Here is a 19,093-nt window from a genome sequence, read left to right as displayed (position 1 = left end):
CTTTAGATCTTCAGTCTAACGCTCTCCCAACTGAGCTATTTCGGCCTCCTCTAACAGTAAGCGTGGACACGTTTTAAAAAAAATGGAAAACACAACAACAGCATAGAAATCCAACTGCATTACAAACCAGAGTCCTCTCCAGCACAAGAAAATTTCCAATTACTTCACAGGAAGCTACATTTATTTAAATTAGTTGATAAGTATCAATATACCAGCAAGATAAAGCTTAACATTGAAGCAAGGACCTTTAGAGCTTCAGCGAGACCATGGCAAAACCTAGAGATGAGCCAGGTACTTCAAGATCTTCAGTGTAAAGCTCTGCATACTGAGCAAGGACCTGTAGAGCTTCAGCGAGACCATTGCAAAACCTAGAGATGTGCCAGATACTTCAAGATCTTCAGTGTAAAGCTCTTTACACTGAACTATTTTAGCTTCACGAGAGTGAAAAGATGATCTCCCTTTGAAGAATTTGAAGACATTCCATCGTGAACTAAATTTCACAAAGTTACAATACATTTAATATGAACCTTTCCAAAACCCAGAAACTAAACAGGGACCTTAAGCCTAATGCTCTGCCAACCAAGCCATTTGAGCCTCTGAGAAAACGTTTTGTTTTCAATTGAATTATGTTCTATATTTTTCTCAGGACATTTTGAACAATCTGGCAATTTTCAGGCAGCATGGAAATTCTAATAGACTAAGAAAAAACAAAACAAAACCGAAAGACTTTTTAAACTTTCATCAATCACATTGTTTTGGTTACCAAGCATATCCAATATTGGATTTCAAGTAGGGATGTTGAGATTTTCAGTGCATCAGTCCTTGCTGGTGGTTTTAAAGCCTACTGAAAACGTTTTGGGATGGATTTAGAAATGGGTACTTTTAATCATGTACTTTCCTGAATGAGGAGCATCCCTATCAATTTACGAAAGAAAAAGGAGACTTCCAAAATAGTTATCGGTTGTTTTATATCCAAAGAAGAACATGCCGAAACCCGGGATCGAACCAGGGACCTTTAGATCTTAAGTCTAACGCTCTCCCAACTGAGCTATTTCGGCCTGTGCTGCTAGTTGTGGAGGTCACTGTTTTGGGAATTTGAAGATGTTCCACATCATAGAAATGCAAAGACATTGTGAATACAATTACAAGAATAACAAAAATTTCCAAACCGGAAGTAAATTTTTTAAACGTGTTGTGTTGTATTTTTGTACATTTATATGGTGTGAAAAGATGCCGAGACCCGGGATCGAACCAGGGACCTTTAGATCTTCAGTCTAACGCTCTCCCAACTGAGCTATTTCGGCCTCCTCTAACAGTAAGCGTTGACACGTTTTAAAAAAAATGGAAAACACAACAACAGCATAGAAATCCAACTGCATTACAAACCAGAGTCCTCTCCAGCACAAGAAAATTTCCAATTACTTCACAGGAAGCTACATTTATTTAAATTAGTTGATAAGTATCAATATACCAGCAAGATAAAGCTTAACATTGAAGCAAGGACCTTTAGAGCTTCAGCGAGACCATGGCAAAACCTAGAGATGAGCCAGGTACTTCAAGATCTTCAGTGTAAAGCTCTGCATACTGAGCAAGGACCTGTAGAGCTTCAGCGAGACCATTGCAAAACCTAGAGATGTGCCAGATACTTCAAGATCTTCAGTGTAAAGCTCTTTACACTGAACTATTTTAGCTTCACGAGAGTGAAAAGATGATCTCCCTTTGAAGAATTTGAAGACATTCCATCGTGAACTAAATTTCACAAAGTTACAATACATTTAATATGAACCTTTCCAAAACCCAGAAACTAAACAGGGACCTTAAGCCTAATGCTCTGCCAACCAAGCCATTTGAGCCTCTAAGAAAACGTTTTGTTTTCAATTGAATTATGTTCTATATTTTTCTCAGGACATTTTGAACAATCTGGCAATTTTCAGGCAGCATGGAAATTCTAATAGACTAAGAAAAAACAAAACAAAACCGAAAGACTTTTTAAACTTTCATCAATCACATTGTTTTGGTTACCAAGCATATCCAATATTGTATTTCAAGTAGGGATGTTGAGATTTTCAGTGCATCAGTCCTTGCTGGTGGTTTTAAAGCCTACTGAAAACGTTTTGGGATGGATTTAGAAATGGGTACTTTTAATCATGTACTTTCCTGAATGAGGAGCATCCCTATCAATTTACGAAAGAAAAAGGAGACTTCCAAAATAGTTATCGGTTGTTTTATATCCAAAGAAGAACATGCCGAAACCCGGGATTGAACCAAGGACCTTTAGATCTTCAGTCTAACGCTCTCCCAACTGAGCTATTTCGGCCTGTGCTGCTAGTTGTGGAGGTCACTGTTTTGGGAATTTGAAGATGTTCCACATCATAGAAATGCAAAGACATTGTGAATACAATTACAAGAATAACAAAAATTTCCAAACCGGAAGTAAATTTTTTAAACGTGTTGTGTTGTATTTTTGTACATTTATATGGTGTGAAAAGATGCCGAAACCCGGGATCGAACCAGGGACCTTTAGATCTTCAGTCTAACGCTCTCCCAACTGAGCTATTTCGGCCTTCTCTAACAGTAAGCGTGGACACGTTTTAAAAAAAATGGAAAACACAACAACAGCATAGAAATCCAACTGCATTACAAACCAGAGTCCTCTCCAGCACAAGAAAATTTCCAATTACTTCACAGGAAGCTACATTTCTTTAAATTAGTTGATAAGTATCAATATACTAGCAAGATAAAGCTTAACATTGAAGCAAGGACCTTTAGAGCTTCAGCGAGACCATGGCAAAACCTAGAGATGAGCCAGGTACTTCAAGATCTTCAGTGTAAAGCTCTGCATACTGAGCAAGGACCTGTAGAGCTTCAGCGAGACCATTGCAAAACCTAGAGATGTGCCAGATACTTCAAGATCTTCAGTGTAAAGCTCTTTACACTGAACTATTTTAGCTTCACGAGAGTGAAAAGATGATCTCCCTTTGAAGAATTTGAAGACATTCCATCGTGAACTAAATTTCACAAAGTTACAATACATTTAATATGAACCTTTCCAAAACCCAGAAACTAAACAGGGACCTTAAGCCTAATGCTCTGCCAACCAAGCCATTTGAGCCTCTGAGAAAACGTTTTGTTTTCAATTGAATTATGTTCTATATTTTTCTCAGGACATTTTGAACAATCTGGCAATTTTCAGGCAGCATGGAAATTCTAATAGACTAAGAAAAAACAAAACAAAACCGAAAGACTTTTTAAACTTTCATCAATCACATTGTTTTGGTTACCAAGCATATCCAATATTGTATTTCAAGTAGGGATGTTGAGATTTTCAGTGCATCAGTCCTTGCTGGTGGTTTTAAAGCCTACTGAAAACGTTTTGGGATGGATTTAGAAATGGGTACTTTTAATCATGTACTTTCCTGAATGAGGAGCATCCCTATCAATTTACGAAAGAAAAAGGAGACTTCCAAAATAGTTATCGGTTGTTTTATATCCAAAGAAGAACATGCCGAAACCCGGGATCGAACCAGGGACCTTTAGATCTTCAGTCTAACGCTCTCCCAACTGAGCTATTTCGGCCTGTGCTGCTAGTTGTGGAGGTCACTGTTTTGGGAATTTGAAGATGTTCCACACCATAGAAATGCAAAGACATTGTGAATACAATTAAAAGAATAACAAAAATTTCCAAACCGGAAGTAAATTTTTTAAATGTGTTGTGTTGTATTTTTGTACATTTATACGGTGTGAAAAGATGCCGAAACCCGGGATCGAACCAGGGACCTTTAGATCTTCAGTCTAACGCTCTCCCAACTGAGCTATTTCGGCCTCCTCTAACAGTAAGTGTGGACACTTTTTTAAAAAATTGAAGACACAACAACAGCATAGAAATCCAACTGCATTACAAACCAGAGTCCTCTCCAGCACAAGAAAATTTCCAATTACTTCACAGGAAGCTACATTTCTTTAAATTAGTTGATAAGTATCAATATACTAGCAAGATAAAGCTTAACATTGAAGCAAGGACCTTTAGAGCTTCAGCGAGACCATGGCAAAACCTAGAGATGAGCCAGGTACTTCAAGATCTTCAGTGTAAAGCTCTGCATACTGAGCAAGGACCTGTAGAGCTTCAGCGAGACCATTGCAAAACCTAGAGATGTGCCAGATACTTCAAGATCTTCAGTGTAAAGCTCTTTACACTGAACTATTTTAGCTTCACGAGAGTGAAAAGATGATCTCCCTTTGAAGAATTTGAAGACATTCCATCGTGAACTAAATTTCACAAAGTTACAATACATTTAATATGAACCTTTCCAAAACCCAGAAACTAAACAGGGACCTTAAGCCTAATGCTCTGCCAACCAAGCCATTTGAGCCTCTGAGAAAACGTTTTGTTTTCAATTGAATTATGTTCTATATTTTTCTCAGGACATTTTGAACAATCTGGCAATTTTCAGGCAGCATGGAAATTCTAATAGACTAAGAAAAAACAAAACAAAACCGAAAGACTTTTTAAACTTTCATCAATCACATTGTTTTGGTTACCAAGCATATCCAATATTGTATTTCAAGTAGGGATGTTGAGATTTTCAGTGCATCAGTCCTTGCTGGTGGTTTTAAAGCCTACTGAAAACGTTTTGGGATGGATTTAGAAATGGGTACTTTTAATCATGTACTTTCCTGAATGAGGAGCATCCCTATCAATTTACGAAAGAAAAAGGAGACTTCCAAAATAGTTATCGGTTGTTTTATATCCAAAGAAGAACATGCCGAAACCCGGGATTGAACCAAGGACCTTTAGATCTTCAGTCTAACGCTCTCCCAACTGAGCTATTTCGGCCTGTGCTGCTAGTTGTGGAGGTCACTGTTTTGGGAATTTGAAGATGTTCCACATCATAGAAATGCAAAGACATTGTGAATACAATTACAAGAATAACAAAAATTTCCAAACCGGAAGTAAATTTTTTAAACGTGTTGTGTTGTATTTTTGTACATTTATATGGTGTGAAAAGATGCCGAAACCCGGGATCGAACCAGGGACCTTTAGATCTTCAGTCTAACGCTCTCCCAACTGAGCTATTTCGGCCTTCTCTAACAGTAAGCGTGGACACGTTTTAAAAAAAATGGAAAACACAACAACAGCATAGAAATCCAACTGCATTACAAACCAGAGTCCTCTCCAGCACAAGAAAATTTCCAATTACTTCACAGGAAGCTACATTTCTTTAAATTAGTTGATAAGTATCAATATACTAGCAAGATAAAGCTTAACATTGAAGCAAGGACCTTTAGAGCTTCAGCGAGACCATGGCAAAACCTAGAGATGAGCCAGGTACTTCAAGATCTTCAGTGTAAAGCTCTGCATACTGAGCAAGGACCTGTAGAGCTTCAGCGAGACCATTGCAAAACCTAGAGATGTGCCAGATACTTCAAGATCTTCAGTGTAAAGCTCTTTACACTGAACTATTTTAGCTTCACGAGAGTGAAAAGATGATCTCCCTTTGAAGAATTTGAAGACATTCCATCGTGAACTAAATTTCACAAAGTTACAATACATTTAATATGAACCTTTCCAAAACCCAGAAACTAAACAGGGACCTTAAGCCTAATGCTCTGCCAACCAAGCCATTTGAGCCTCTGAGAAAACGTTTTGTTTTCAATTGAATTATGTTCTATATTTTTCTCAGGACATTTTGAACAATCTGGCAATTTTCAGGCAGCATGGAAATTCTAATAGACTAAGAAAAAACAAAACAAAACCGAAAGACTTTTTAAACTTTCATCAATCACATTGTTTTGGTTACCAAGCATATCCAATATTGTATTTCAAGTAGGGATGTTGAGATTTTCAGTGCATCAGTCCTTGCTGGTGGTTTTAAAGCCTACTGAAAACGTTTTGGGATGGATTTAGAAATGGGTACTTTTAATCATGTACTTTCCTGAATGAGGAGCATCCCTATCAATTTACGAAAGAAAAAGGAGACTTCCAAAATAGTTATCGGTTGTTTTATATCCAAAGAAGAACATGCCGAAACCCGGGATCGAACCAGGGACCTTTAGATCTTCAGTCTAACGCTCTCCCAACTGAGCTATTTCGGCCTGTGCTGCTAGTTGTGGAGGTCACTGTTTTGGGAATTTGAAGATGTTCCACACCATAGAAATGCAAAGACATTGTGAATACAATTAAAAGAATAACAAAAATTTCCAAACCGGAAGTAAATTTTTTAAATGTGTTGTGTTGTATTTTTGTACATTTATACGGTGTGAAAAGATGCCGAAACCCGGGATCGAACCAGGGACCTTTAGATCTTCAGTCTAACGCTCTCCCAACTGAGCTATTTCGGCCTCCTCTAACAGTAAGTGTGGACACTTTTTTAAAAAATTGAAGACACAACAACAGCATAGAAATCCAACTGCATTACAAACCAGAGTCCTCTCCAGCACAAGAAAATTTCCAATTACTTCACAGGAAGCTACATTTCTTTAAATTAGTTGATAAGTATCAATATACTAGCAAGATAAAGCTTAACATTGAAGCAAGGACCTTTAGAGCTTCAGCGAGACCATGGCAAAACCTAGAGATGAGCCAGGTACTTCAAGATCTTCAGTGTAAAGCTCTGCATACTGAGCAAGGACCTGTAGAGCTTCAGCGAGACCATTGCAAAACCTAGAGATGTGCCAGATACTTCAAGATCTTCAGTGTAAAGCTCTTTACACTGAACTATTTTAGCTTCACGAGAGTGAAAAGATGATCTCCCTTTGAAGAATTTGAAGACATTCCATCGTGAACTAAATTTCACAAAGTTACAATACATTTAATATGAACCTTTCCAAAACCCAGAAACTAAACAGGGACCTTAAGCCTAATGCTCTGCCAACCAAGCCATTTGAGCCTCTGAGAAAACGTTTTGTTTTCAATTGAATTATGTTCTATATTTTTCTCAGGACATTTTGAACAATCTGGCAATTTTCAGGCAGCATGGAAATTCTAATAGACTAAGAAAAAACAAAACAAAACCGAAAGACTTTTTAAACTTTCATCAATCACATTGTTTTGGTTACCAAGCATATCCAATATTGGATTTCAAGTAGGGATGTTGAGATTTTCAGTGCATCAGTCCTTGCTGGTGGTTTTAAAGCCTACTGAAAACGTTTTGGGATGGATTTAGAAATGGGTACTTTTAATCATGTACTTTCCTGAATGAGGAGCATCCCTATCAATTTACGAAAGAAAAAGGAGACTTCCAAAATAGTTATCGGTTGTTTTATATCCAAAGAAGAACATGCCGAAACCCGGGATCGAACCAGGGACCTTTAGATCTTCAGTCTAACGCTCTCCCAACTGAGCTATTTCGGCCTGTGCTGCTAGTTGTGGAGGTCACTGTTTTGGGAATTTGAAGATGTTCCACATCATAGAAATGCAAAGACATTGTGAATACAATTACAAGAATAACAAAAATTTCCAAACCGGAAGTAAATTTTTTAAACGTGTTGTGTTGTATTTTTGTACATTTATATGGTGTGAAAAGATGCCGAAACCCGGGATCGAACCAGGGACCTTTAGATCTTCAGTCTAACGCTCTCCCAACTGAGCTATTTCGGCCTTCTCTAACAGTAAGCGTGGACACGTTTTAAAAAAATGGAAAACACAACAACAGCATAGAAATCCAACTGCATTACAAACCAGAGTCCTCTCCAGCACAAGAAAATTTCCAATTACTTCACAGGAAGCTACATTTATTTAAATTAGTTGATAAGTATCAATATACTAGCAAGATAAAGCTTAACATTGAAGCAAGGACCTTTAGAGCTTCAGCGAGACCATGGCAAAACCTAGAGATGAGCCAGGTACTTCAAGATCTTCAGTGTAAAGCTCTGCATACTGAGCAAGGACCTGTAGAGCTTCAGCGAGACCATTGCAAAACCTAGAGATGTGCCAGATACTTCAAGATCTTCAGTGTAAAGCTCTTTACACTGAACTATTTTAGCTTCACGAGAGTGAAAAGATGATCTCCCTTTGAAGAATTTGAAGACATTCCATCGTGAACTAAATTTCACAAAGTTACAATACATTTAATATGAACCTTTCCAAAACCCAGAAACTAAACAGGGACCTTAAGCCTAATGCTCTGCCAACCAAGCCATTTGAGCCTCTGAGAAAACGTTTTGTTTTCAATTGAATTATGTTCTATATTTTTCTCAGGACATTTTGAACAATCTGGCAATTTTCAGGCAGCATGGAAATTCTAATAGACTAAGAAAAAACAAAACAAAACCGAAAGACTTTTTAAACTTTCATCAATCACATTGTTTTGGTTACCAAGCATATCCAATATTGGATTTCAAGTAGGGATGTTGAGATTTTCAGTGCATCAGTCCTTGCTGGTGGTTTTAAAGCCTACTGAAAACGTTTTGGGATGGATTTAGAAATGGGTACTTTTAATCATGTACTTTCCTGAATGAGGAGCATCCCTATCAATTTACGAAAGAAAAAGGAGACTTCCAAAATAGTTATCGGTTGTTTTATATCCAAAGAAGAACATGCCGAAACCCGGGATCGAACCAGGGACCTTTAGATCTTCAGTCTAACGCTCTCCCAACTGAGCTATTTCGGCCTGTGCTGCTAGTTGTGGAGGTCACTGTTTTGGGAATTTGAAGATGTTCCACACCATAGAAATGCAAAGACATTGTGAATACAATTAAAAGAATAACAAAAATTTCCAAACCGGAAGTAAATTTTTTAAATGTGTTGTGTTGTATTTTTGTACATTTATACGGTGTGAAAAGATGCCGAAACCCGGGATCGAACCAGGGACCTTTAGATCTTCAGTCTAACGCTCTCCCAACTGAGCTATTTCGGCCTCCTCTAACAGTAAGCGTGGACACTTTTTAAAAAAATTGAAGACACAAAAACAGCATAGAAATCCAACTGCATTACAAACCAGAGTCCTCTCCAGCACAAGAAAATTTCCAATTACTTCACAGGAAGCTACATTTCTTTAAATTAGTTGATAAGTATCAATATACCAGCAAGATAAAGCTTAACATTGAAGCAAGGACCTTTAGAGCTTCAGCGAGACCATGGCAAAACCTAGAGATGAGCCAGGTACTTCAAGATCTTCAGTGTAAAGCTCTGCATACTGAGCAAGGACCTGTAGAGCTTCAGCGAGACCATTGCAAAACCTAGAGATGTGCCAGATACTTCAAGATCTTCAGTGTAAAGCTCTTTACACTGAACTATTTTAGCTTCACGAGAGTGAAAAGATGATCTCCCTTTGAAGAATTTGAAGACATTCCATCGTGAACTAAATTTCACAAAGTTACAATACATTTAATATGAACCTTTCCAAAACCCAGAAACTAAACAGGGACCTTAAGCCTAATGCTCTGCCAACCAAGCCATTTGAGCCTCTGAGAAAACGTTTTGTTTTCAATTGAATTATGTTCTATATTTTTCTCAGGACATTTTGAACAATCTGGCAATTTTCAGGCAGCATGGAAATTCTAATAGACTAAGAAAAAACAAAACAAAACCGAAAGACTTTTTAAACTTTCATCAATCACATTGTTTTGGTTACCAAGCATATCCAATATTGCATTTCAAGTAGGGATGTTGAGATTTTCAGTGCATCAGTCCTTGCTGGTGGTTTTAAAGCCTACTGAAAACGTTTTGGGATGGATTTAGAAATGGGTACTTTTAATCATGTACTTTCCTGAATGAGGAGCATCCCTATCAATTTACGAAAGAAAAAGGAGACTTCCAAAATAGTTATCGGTTGTTTTATATCCAAAGAAGAACATGCCGAAACCCGGGATTGAACCAAGGACCTTTAGATCTTCAGTCTAACGCTCTCCCAACTGAGCTATTTCGGCCTGTGCTGCTAGTTGTGGAGGTCACTGTTTTGGGAATTTGAAGATGTTCCACATCATAGAAATGCAAAGACATTGTGAATACAATTACAAGAATAACAAAAATTTCCAAACCGGAAGTAAATTTTTTAAACGTGTTGTGTTGTATTTTTGTACATTTATATGGTGTGAAAAGATGCCGAAACCCGGGATCGAACCAGGGACCTTTAGATCTTCAGTCTAACGCTCTCCCAACTGAGCTATTTCGGCCTTCTCTAACAGTAAGCGTGGACACGTTTTAAAAAAAATGGAAAACACAACAACAGCATAGAAATCCAACTGCATTACAAACCAGAGTCCTCTCCAGCACAAGAAAATTTCCAATTACTTCACAGGAAGCTACATTTCTTTAAATTAGTTGATAAGTATCAATATACTAGCAAGATAAAGCTTAACATTGAAGCAAGGACCTTTAGAGCTTCAGCGAGACCATGGCAAAACCTAGAGATGAGCCAGGTACTTCAAGATCTTCAGTGTAAAGCTCTGCATACTGAGCAAGGACCTGTAGAGCTTCAGCGAGACCATTGCAAAACCTAGAGATGTGCCAGATACTTCAAGATCTTCAGTGTAAAGCTCTTTACACTGAACTATTTTAGCTTCACGAGAGTGAAAAGATGATCTCCCTTTGAAGAATTTGAAGACATTCCATCGTGAACTAAATTTCACAAAGTTACAATACATTTAATATGAACCTTTCCAAAACCCAGAAACTAAACAGGGACCTTAAGCCTAATGCTCTGCCAACCAAGCCATTTGAGCCTCTGAGAAAACGTTTTGTTTTCAATTGAATTATGTTCTATATTTTTCTCAGGACATTTTGAACAATCTGGCAATTTTCAGGCAGCATGGAAATTCTAATAGACTAAGAAAAAACAAAACAAAACCGAAAGACTTTTTAAACTTTCATCAATCACATTGTTTTGGTTACCAAGCATATCCAATATTGGATTTCAAGTAGGGATGTTGAGATTTTCAGTGCATCAGTCCTTGCTGGTGGTTTTAAAGCCTACTGAAAACGTTTTGGGATGGATTTAGAAATGGGTACTTTTAATCATGTACTTTCCTGAATGAGGAGCATCCCTATCAATTTACGAAAGAAAAAGGAGACTTCCAAAATAGTTATCGGTTGTTTTATATCCAAAGAAGAACATGCCGAAACCCGGGATCGAACCAGGGACCTTTAGATCTTCAGTCTAACGCTCTCCCAACTGAGCTATTTCGGCCTGTGCTGCTAGTTGTGGAGGTCACTGTTTTGGGAATTTGAAGATGTTCCACACCATAGAAATGCAAAGACATTGTGAATACAATTAAAAGAATAACAAAAATTTCCAAACCGGAAGTAAATTTTTTAAATGTGTTGTGTTGTATTTTTGTACATTTATACGGTGTGAAAAGATGCCGAAACCCGGGATCGAACCAGGGACCTTTAGATCTTCAGTCTAACGCTCTCCCAACTGAGCTATTTCGGCCTCCTCTAACTGTAAGTGTGGACACTTTTTTAAAAAATTGAAGACACAACAACAGCATAGAAATCCAACTGCATTACAAACCAGAGTCCTCTCCAGCACAAGAAAATTTCCAATTACTTCACAGGAAGCTACATTTCTTTAAATTAGTTGATAAGTATCAATATACTAGCAAGATAAAGCTTAACATTGAAGCAAGGACCTTTAGAGCTTCAGCGAGACCATGGCAAAACCTAGAGATGAGCCAGGTACTTCAAGATCTTCAGTGTAAAGCTCTGCATACTGAGCAAGGACCTGTAGAGCTTCAGCGAGACCATTGCAAAACCTAGAGATGTGCCAGATACTTCAAGATCTTCAGTGTAAAGCTCTTTACACTGAACTATTTTAGCTTCACGAGAGTGAAAAGATGATCTCCCTTTGAAGAATTTGAAGACATTCCATCGTGAACTAAATTTCACAAAGTTACAATACATTTAATATGAACCTTTCCAAAACCCAGAAACTAAACAGGGACCTTAAGCCTAATGCTCTGCCAACCAAGCCATTTGAGCCTCTGAGAAAACGTTTTGTTTTCAATTGAATTATGTTCTATATTTTTCTCAGGACATTTTGAACAATCTGGCAATTTTCAGGCAGCATGGAAATTCTAATAGACTAAGAAAAAACAAAACAAAACCGAAAGACTTTTTAAACTTTCATCAATCACATTGTTTTGGTTACCAAGCATATCCAATATTGGATTTCAAGTAGGGATGTTGAGATTTTCAGTGCATCAGTCCTTGCTGGTGGTTTTAAAGCCTACTGAAAACGTTTTGGGATGGATTTAGAAATGGGTACTTTTAATCATGTACTTTCCTGAATGAGGAGCATCCCTATCAATTTACGAAAGAAAAAGGAGACTTCCAAAATAGTTATCGGTTGTTTTATATCCAAAGAAGAACATGCCGAAACCCGGGATCGAACCAGGGACCTTTAGATCTTCAGTCTAACGCTCTCCCAACTGAGCTATTTCGGCCTGTGCTGCTAGTTGTGGAGGTCACTGTTTTGGGAATTTGAAGATGTTCCACATCATAGAAATGCAAAGACATTGTGAATACAATTACAAGAATAACAAAAATTTCCAAACCGGAAGTAAATTTTTTAAACGTGTTGTGTTGTATTTTTGTACATTTATATGGTGTGAAAAGATGCCGAAACCCGGGATCGAACCAGGGACCTTTAGATCTTCAGTCTAACGCTCTCCCAACTGAGCTATTTCGGCCTTCTCTAACAGTAAGCGTGGACACGTTTTAAAAAAATGGAAAACACAACAACAGCATAGAAATCCAACTGCATTACAAACCAGAGTCCTCTCCAGCACAAGAAAATTTCCAATTACTTCACAGGAAGCTACATTTATTTAAATTAGTTGATAAGTATCAATATACTAGCAAGATAAAGCTTAACATTGAAGCAAGGACCTTTAGAGCTTCAGCGAGACCATGGCAAAACCTAGAGATGAGCCAGGTACTTCAAGATCTTCAGTGTAAAGCTCTGCATACTGAGCAAGGACCTGTAGAGCTTCAGCGAGACCATTGCAAAACCTAGAGATGTGCCAGATACTTCAAGATCTTCAGTGTAAAGCTCTTTACACTGAACTATTTTAGCTTCACGAGAGTGAAAAGATGATCTCCCTTTGAAGAATTTGAAGACATTCCATCGTGAACTAAATTTCACAAAGTTACAATACATTTAATATGAACCTTTCCAAAACCCAGAAACTAAACAGGGACCTTAAGCCTAATGCTCTGCCAACCAAGCCATTTGAGCCTCTGAGAAAACGTTTTGTTTTCAATTGAATTATGTTCTATATTTTTCTCAGGACATTTTGAACAATCTGGCAATTTTCAGGCAGCATGGAAATTCTAATAGACTAAGAAAAAACAAAACAAAACCGAAAGACTTTTTAAACTTTCATCAATCACATTGTTTTGGTTACCAAGCATATCCAATATTGGATTTCAAGTAGGGATGTTGAGATTTTCAGTGCATCAGTCCTTGCTGGTGGTTTTAAAGCCTACTGAAAACGTTTTGGGATGGATTTAGAAATGGGTACTTTTAATCATGTACTTTCCTGAATGAGGAGCATCCCTATCAATTTACGAAAGAAAAAGGAGACTTCCAAAATAGTTATCGGTTGTTTTATATCCAAAGAAGAACATGCCGAAACCCGGGATCGAACCAGGGACCTTTAGATCTTCAGTCTAACGCTCTCCCAACTGAGCTATTTCGGCCTGTGCTGCTAGTTGTGGAGGTCACTGTTTTGGGAATTTGAAGATGTTCCACACCATAGAAATGCAAAGACATTGTGAATACAATTAAAAGAATAACAAAAATTTCCAAACCGGAAGTAAATTTTTTAAATGTGTTGTGTTGTATTTTTGTACATTTATACGGTGTGAAAAGATGCCGAAACCCGGGATCGAACCAGGGACCTTTAGATCTTCAGTCTAACGCTCTCCCAACTGAGCTATTTCGGCCTCCTCTAACAGTAAGCGTGGACACTTTTTAAAAAAATTGAAGACACAAAAACAGCATAGAAATCCAACTGCATTACAAACCAGAGTCCTCTCCAGCACAAGAAAATTTCCAATTACTTCACAGGAAGCTACATTTCTTTAAATTAGTTGATAAGTATCAATATACCAGCAAGATAAAGCTTAACATTGAAGCAAGGACCTTTAGAGCTTCAGCGAGACCATGGCAAAACCTAGAGATGAGCCAGGTACTTCAAGATCTTCAGTGTAAAGCTCTGCATACTGAGCAAGGACCTGTAGAGCTTCAGCGAGACCATTGCAAAACCTAGAGATGTGCCAGATACTTCAAGATCTTCAGTGTAAAGCTCTTTACACTGAACTATTTTAGCTTCACGAGAGTGAAAAGATGATCTCCCTTTGAAGAATTTGAAGACATTCCATCGTGAACTAAATTTCACAAAGTTACAATACATTTAATATGAACCTTTCCAAAACCCAGAAACTAAACAGGGACCTTAAGCCTAATGCTCTGCCAACCAAGCCATTTGAGCCTCTGAGAAAACGTTTTGTTTTCAATTGAATTATGTTCTATATTTTTCTCAGGACATTTTGAACAATCTGGCAATTTTCAGGCAGCATGGAAATTCTAATAGACTAAGAAAAAACAAAACAAAACCGAAAGACTTTTTAAACTTTCATCAATCACATTGTTTTGGTTACCAAGCATATCCAATATTGGATTTCAAGTAGGGATGTTGAGATTTTCAGTGCATCAGTCCTTGCTGGTGGTTTTAAAGCCTACTGAAAACGTTTTGGGATGGATTTAGAAATGGGTACTTTTAATCATGTACTTTCCTGAATGAGGAGCATCCCTATCAATTTACGAAAGAAAAAGGAGACTTCCAAAATAGTTATCGGTTGTTTTATATCCAAAGAAGAACATGCCGAAACCCGGGATCGAACCAGGGACCTTTAGATCTTCAGTCTAACGCTCTCCCAACTGAGCTATTTCGGCCTGTGCTGCTAGTTGTGGAGGTCACTGTTTTGGGAATTTGAAGATGTTCCACACCATAGAAATGCAAAGACATTGTGAATACAATTAAAAGAATAACAAAAATTTCCAAACCGGAAGTAAATTTTTTAAATGTGTTGTGTTGTATTTTTGTACATTTATACGGTGTGAAAAGATGCCGAAACCCGGGATCGAACCAGGGACCTTTAGATCTTCAGTCTAACGCTCTCCCAACTGAGCTATTTCGGCCTCCTCTAACAGTAAGCGTGGACACTTTTTAAAAAAATTGAAGACACAAAAACAGCATAGAAATCCAACTGCATTACAAACCAGAGTCCTCTCCAGCACAAGAAAATTTCCAATTACTTCACAGGAAGCTACATTTCTTTAAATTAGTTGATAAGTATCAATATACTAGCAAGATAAAGCTTAACATTGAAGCAAGGACCTTTAGAGCTTCAGCGAGACCATGGCAAAACCTAGAGATGAGCCAGGTACTTCAAGATCTTCAGTGTAAAGCTCTGCATACTGAGCAAGGACCTGTAGAGCTTCAGCGAGACCATTGCAAAACCTAGAGATGTGCCAGATACTTCAAGATCTTCAGTGTAAAGCTCTTTACACTGAACTATTTTAGCTTCACGAGAGTGAAAAGATGATCTCCCTTTGAAGAATTTGAAGACATTCCATCGTGAACTAAATTTCACAAAGTTACAATACATTTAATATGAACCTTTCCAAAACCCAGAAACTAAACAGGGACCTTAAGCCTAATGCTCTGCCAACCAAGCCATTTGAGCCTCTGAGAAAACGTTTTGTTTTCAATTGAATTATGTTCTATATTTTTCTCAGGACATTTTGAACAATCTGGCAATTTTCAGGCAGCATGGAAATTCTAATAGACTAAGAAAAAACAAAACAAAACCGAAAGACTTTTTAAACTTTCATCAATCACATTGTTTTGGTTACCAAGCATATCCAATATTGGATTTCAAGTAGGGATGTTGAGATTTTCAGTGCATCAGTCCTTGCTGGTGGTTTTAAAGCCTACTGAAAACGTTTTGGGATGGATTTAGAAATGGGTACTTTTAATCATGTACTTTCCTGAATGAGGAGCATCCCTATCAATTTACGAAAGAAAAAGGAGACTTCCAAAATAGTTATCGGTTGTTTTATATCCAAAGAAGAACATGCCGAAACCCGGGATCGAACCAGGGACCTTTAGATCTTCAGTCTAACGCTCTCCCAACTGAGCTATTTCGGCCTGTGCTGCTAGTTGTGGAGGTCACTGTTTTGGGAATTTGAAGATGTTCCACATCATAGAAATGCAAAGACATTGTGAATACAATTACAAGAATAACAAAAATTTCCAAACCGGAAGTAAATTTTTTAAACGTGTTGTGTTGTATTTTTGTACATTTATATGGTGTGAAAAGATGCCGAAACCCGGGATCGAACCAGGGACCTTTAGATCTTCAGTCTAACGCTCTCCCAACTGAGCTATTTCTGCCTCCTCTTACAGTAAGCGGGGACACTTTTTTAAAAAATTGAAGACACAACAACAGCATAGAAATCCAACTGCATTACAAACCAGAGTCCTCTCCAGCACAAGAAAATTTCCAATTACTTCACAGGAAGCTACATTAATTTAAATTAGTTGATAAGTATCAATATACTAGCAAGATAAAGCTTAACATTGAAGCAAGGACCTTTAGAGCTTCAGCGAGACCATGGCAAAACCTAGAGATGAGCCAGGTACTTCAAGATCTTCAGTGTAAAGCTCTGCATACTGAGCAAGGACCTGTAGAGCTTCAGCGAGACCATTGCAAAACCTAGAGATGTGCCAGATACTTCAAGATCTTCAGTGTAAAGCTCTTTACACTGAACTATTTTAGCTTCACGAGAGTGAAAAGATGATCTCCCTTTGAAGAATTTGAAGACATTCCATCGTGAACTAAATTTCACAAAGTTACAATACATTTAATATGAACCTTTCCAAAACCCAGAAACTAAACAGGGACCTTAAGCCTAATGCTCTGCCAACCAAGCCATTTGAGCCTCTGAGAAAACGTTTTGTTTTCAATTGAATTATGTTCTATATTTTTCTCAGGACATTTTGAACAATCTGGCAATTTTCAGGCAGCATGGAAATTCTAATAGACTAAGAAAAAACAAAACAAAACCGAAAGACTTTTTAAACTTTCATCAATCACATTGTTTTGGTTACCAAGCATATCCAATATTGGATTTCAAGTAGGGATGTTGAGATTTTCAGTGCATCAGTCCTTGCTGGTGGTTTTAAAGCCTACTGAAAACGTTTTGGGATGGATTTAGAAATGGGTACTTTTAATCATGTACTTTCCTGAATGAGGAGCATCCCTATCAATTTACGAAAGAAAAAGGAGACTTCCAAAATAGTTATCGGTTGTTTTATATCCAAAGAAGAACATGCCGAAACCCGGGATCGAACCAGGGACCTTTAGATCTTCAGTCTAACGCTCTCCCAACTGAGCTATTTCGGCCTGTGCTGCTAGTTGTGGAGGTCACTGTTTTGGGAATTTGAAGATGTTCCACATCATAGAAATGCAAAGACATTGTGAATACAATTACAAGAATAACAAAAATTTCCAAACCGGAAGTAAATTTTTTAAACGTGTTGTGTTGTATTTTTGTACATTTATATGGTGTGAAAAGATGCCGAAACCCGGGATCGAACCAGGGACCTTTAGATCTTCAGTCTAACGCTCTCCCAACTGAGCTATTTCGGCCTTCTCTAACAGTAAGCGTGGACACGTTTTAAAAAAAATGGAAAACACAACAACAGCATAGAAATCCAACTGCATTACAAACCAGAGTCCTCTCCAGCACAAGAAAATTTCCAATTACTTCACAGGAAGCTACATTTATTTAAATTAGTTGATAAGTATCAATATACTAGCAAGATAAAGCTTAACATTGAAGCAAGGACCTTTAGAGCTTCAGCGAGACCATGGCAAAACCTAGAGATGAGCCAGGTACTTCAAGATCTTCAGTGTAAAGCTCTGCATACTGAGCAAGGACCTGTAGAGCTTCAGCGAGACCATTGCAAAACCTAGAGATGTGCCAGATACTTCAAGATCTTCAGTGTAAAGCTCTTTACACTGAACTATTTTAGCTTCACGAGAGTGAAAAGATGATCTCCCTTTGAAGAATTTGAAGACATTCCATCGTGAACTAAATTTCACAAAGTTACAATACATTTAATATGAACCTTTCCAAAACCCAGAAACTAAACAGGGACCTTAAGCCTAATGCTCTGCCAACCAAGCCATTTGAGCCTCTGAGAAAACGTTTTGTTTTCAATTGAATTATGTTCTATATTTTTCTCAGGACATTTTGAACAATCTGGCAATTTTCAGGCAGCATGGAAATTCTAATAGACTAAGAAAAAACAAAACAAAACCGAAAGACTTTTTAAACTTTCATCAATCACATTGTTTTGGTTACCAAGCATATCCAATATTGGATTTCAAGTAGGGATGTTGAGATTTTCAGTGCATCAGTCCTTGCTGGTGGTTTTAAAGCCTACTGAAAACGTTTTGGGATGGATTTAGAAATGGGTACTTTTAATCATGTACTTTCCTGAATGAGGAGCATCCCTATCAATTTACGAAAGAAAAAGGAGACTTCCAAAATAGTTATCGGTTGTTTTATATCCAAAGAAGAACATGCCGAAACCCGGGATCGAACCAGGGACCTTTAGATCTTCAGTCTAACGCTCTCCCAACTGAGCTATTTCGGCCTGTGCTGCTAGTTGTGGAGGTCACTGTTTTGGGAATTTGAAGATGTTCCACATCATAGAAATGCAAAGACATTGTGAATACAATTACAAGAATAACAAAAATTTCCAAACCGGAAGTAAATTTTTTAAACGTGTTGTGTTGTATTTTTGTACATTTATATGGTGTGAAAAGATGCCGAAACCCGGGATCGAACCAGGGACCTTTAGATCTTCAGTCTAACGCTCTCCCAACTGAGCTATTTCTGCCTCCTCTTACAGTAAGCGGGGACACTTTTTTAAAAAATTGAAGACACAACAACAGCATAGAAATCCAACTGCATTACAAACCAGAGTCCTCTCCAGCACAAGAAAATTTCCAATTACTTCACAGGAAGCTACATTAATTTAAATTAGTTGATAAGTATCAATATACTAGCAA

General features: G+C 37.7%; 24 non-coding genes across 24 annotated transcripts; all 24 read right to left on the bottom strand.

Annotated features, from left to right (window-relative positions):
* Window positions 1-985: 985 nt before the first annotated feature.
* TRNAL-UAA (transfer RNA leucine (anticodon UAA)) lies at window positions 986-1,058 on the bottom strand. Its single transcript has one exon. It is a non-coding gene; the product is annotated as a tRNA-Leu (tRNA).
* Window positions 1,059-2,490: 1,432 nt separating this feature from the next.
* Window positions 2,491-2,563, bottom strand: TRNAF-GAA (transfer RNA phenylalanine (anticodon GAA)). Its single transcript has one exon. It is a non-coding gene; the product is annotated as a tRNA-Phe (tRNA).
* Window positions 2,564-3,503: 940 nt separating this feature from the next.
* Window positions 3,504-3,576, bottom strand: TRNAF-GAA (transfer RNA phenylalanine (anticodon GAA)). Its single transcript has one exon. It is a non-coding gene; the product is annotated as a tRNA-Phe (tRNA).
* Window positions 3,577-3,749: 173 nt separating this feature from the next.
* TRNAF-GAA (transfer RNA phenylalanine (anticodon GAA)) lies at window positions 3,750-3,822 on the bottom strand. Its single transcript has one exon. It is a non-coding gene; the product is annotated as a tRNA-Phe (tRNA).
* Window positions 3,823-5,007: 1,185 nt separating this feature from the next.
* TRNAF-GAA (transfer RNA phenylalanine (anticodon GAA)) lies at window positions 5,008-5,080 on the bottom strand. The gene has a single exon. It is a non-coding gene; the product is annotated as a tRNA-Phe (tRNA).
* A 940-nt stretch (window positions 5,081-6,020) lies between these two features.
* Window positions 6,021-6,093, bottom strand: TRNAF-GAA (transfer RNA phenylalanine (anticodon GAA)). The gene has a single exon. It is a non-coding gene; the product is annotated as a tRNA-Phe (tRNA).
* A 173-nt stretch (window positions 6,094-6,266) lies between these two features.
* On the bottom strand, window positions 6,267-6,339 carry TRNAF-GAA (transfer RNA phenylalanine (anticodon GAA)). Its single transcript has one exon. It is a non-coding gene; the product is annotated as a tRNA-Phe (tRNA).
* A 939-nt stretch (window positions 6,340-7,278) lies between these two features.
* TRNAF-GAA (transfer RNA phenylalanine (anticodon GAA)) lies at window positions 7,279-7,351 on the bottom strand. The gene has a single exon. It is a non-coding gene; the product is annotated as a tRNA-Phe (tRNA).
* A 173-nt stretch (window positions 7,352-7,524) lies between these two features.
* On the bottom strand, window positions 7,525-7,597 carry TRNAF-GAA (transfer RNA phenylalanine (anticodon GAA)). The gene has a single exon. It is a non-coding gene; the product is annotated as a tRNA-Phe (tRNA).
* A 939-nt stretch (window positions 7,598-8,536) lies between these two features.
* TRNAF-GAA (transfer RNA phenylalanine (anticodon GAA)) lies at window positions 8,537-8,609 on the bottom strand. Its single transcript has one exon. It is a non-coding gene; the product is annotated as a tRNA-Phe (tRNA).
* A 173-nt stretch (window positions 8,610-8,782) lies between these two features.
* TRNAF-GAA (transfer RNA phenylalanine (anticodon GAA)) lies at window positions 8,783-8,855 on the bottom strand. The gene has a single exon. It is a non-coding gene; the product is annotated as a tRNA-Phe (tRNA).
* Window positions 8,856-10,040: 1,185 nt separating this feature from the next.
* Window positions 10,041-10,113, bottom strand: TRNAF-GAA (transfer RNA phenylalanine (anticodon GAA)). The gene has a single exon. It is a non-coding gene; the product is annotated as a tRNA-Phe (tRNA).
* Window positions 10,114-11,053: 940 nt separating this feature from the next.
* On the bottom strand, window positions 11,054-11,126 carry TRNAF-GAA (transfer RNA phenylalanine (anticodon GAA)). The gene has a single exon. It is a non-coding gene; the product is annotated as a tRNA-Phe (tRNA).
* A 173-nt stretch (window positions 11,127-11,299) lies between these two features.
* Window positions 11,300-11,372, bottom strand: TRNAF-GAA (transfer RNA phenylalanine (anticodon GAA)). The gene has a single exon. It is a non-coding gene; the product is annotated as a tRNA-Phe (tRNA).
* Window positions 11,373-12,311: 939 nt separating this feature from the next.
* On the bottom strand, window positions 12,312-12,384 carry TRNAF-GAA (transfer RNA phenylalanine (anticodon GAA)). Its single transcript has one exon. It is a non-coding gene; the product is annotated as a tRNA-Phe (tRNA).
* Window positions 12,385-12,557: 173 nt separating this feature from the next.
* On the bottom strand, window positions 12,558-12,630 carry TRNAF-GAA (transfer RNA phenylalanine (anticodon GAA)). The gene has a single exon. It is a non-coding gene; the product is annotated as a tRNA-Phe (tRNA).
* A 939-nt stretch (window positions 12,631-13,569) lies between these two features.
* TRNAF-GAA (transfer RNA phenylalanine (anticodon GAA)) lies at window positions 13,570-13,642 on the bottom strand. The gene has a single exon. It is a non-coding gene; the product is annotated as a tRNA-Phe (tRNA).
* Window positions 13,643-13,815: 173 nt separating this feature from the next.
* On the bottom strand, window positions 13,816-13,888 carry TRNAF-GAA (transfer RNA phenylalanine (anticodon GAA)). Its single transcript has one exon. It is a non-coding gene; the product is annotated as a tRNA-Phe (tRNA).
* A 939-nt stretch (window positions 13,889-14,827) lies between these two features.
* Window positions 14,828-14,900, bottom strand: TRNAF-GAA (transfer RNA phenylalanine (anticodon GAA)). The gene has a single exon. It is a non-coding gene; the product is annotated as a tRNA-Phe (tRNA).
* A 173-nt stretch (window positions 14,901-15,073) lies between these two features.
* TRNAF-GAA (transfer RNA phenylalanine (anticodon GAA)) lies at window positions 15,074-15,146 on the bottom strand. The gene has a single exon. It is a non-coding gene; the product is annotated as a tRNA-Phe (tRNA).
* Window positions 15,147-16,085: 939 nt separating this feature from the next.
* Window positions 16,086-16,158, bottom strand: TRNAF-GAA (transfer RNA phenylalanine (anticodon GAA)). The gene has a single exon. It is a non-coding gene; the product is annotated as a tRNA-Phe (tRNA).
* Window positions 16,159-17,343: 1,185 nt separating this feature from the next.
* Window positions 17,344-17,416, bottom strand: TRNAF-GAA (transfer RNA phenylalanine (anticodon GAA)). Its single transcript has one exon. It is a non-coding gene; the product is annotated as a tRNA-Phe (tRNA).
* A 173-nt stretch (window positions 17,417-17,589) lies between these two features.
* Window positions 17,590-17,662, bottom strand: TRNAF-GAA (transfer RNA phenylalanine (anticodon GAA)). Its single transcript has one exon. It is a non-coding gene; the product is annotated as a tRNA-Phe (tRNA).
* A 940-nt stretch (window positions 17,663-18,602) lies between these two features.
* Window positions 18,603-18,675, bottom strand: TRNAF-GAA (transfer RNA phenylalanine (anticodon GAA)). The gene has a single exon. It is a non-coding gene; the product is annotated as a tRNA-Phe (tRNA).
* Window positions 18,676-19,093: the final 418 nt, after the last annotated feature.

The sequence above is a fragment of the Engystomops pustulosus genome, chromosome 1 (genome assembly GCF_040894005.1).
Source record: "Engystomops pustulosus chromosome 1, aEngPut4.maternal, whole genome shotgun sequence".
Taxonomy (NCBI): domain Eukaryota; kingdom Metazoa; phylum Chordata; class Amphibia; order Anura; family Leptodactylidae; genus Engystomops; species Engystomops pustulosus.
This window is presented reverse-complemented; position numbering and strand designations above follow the sequence as displayed.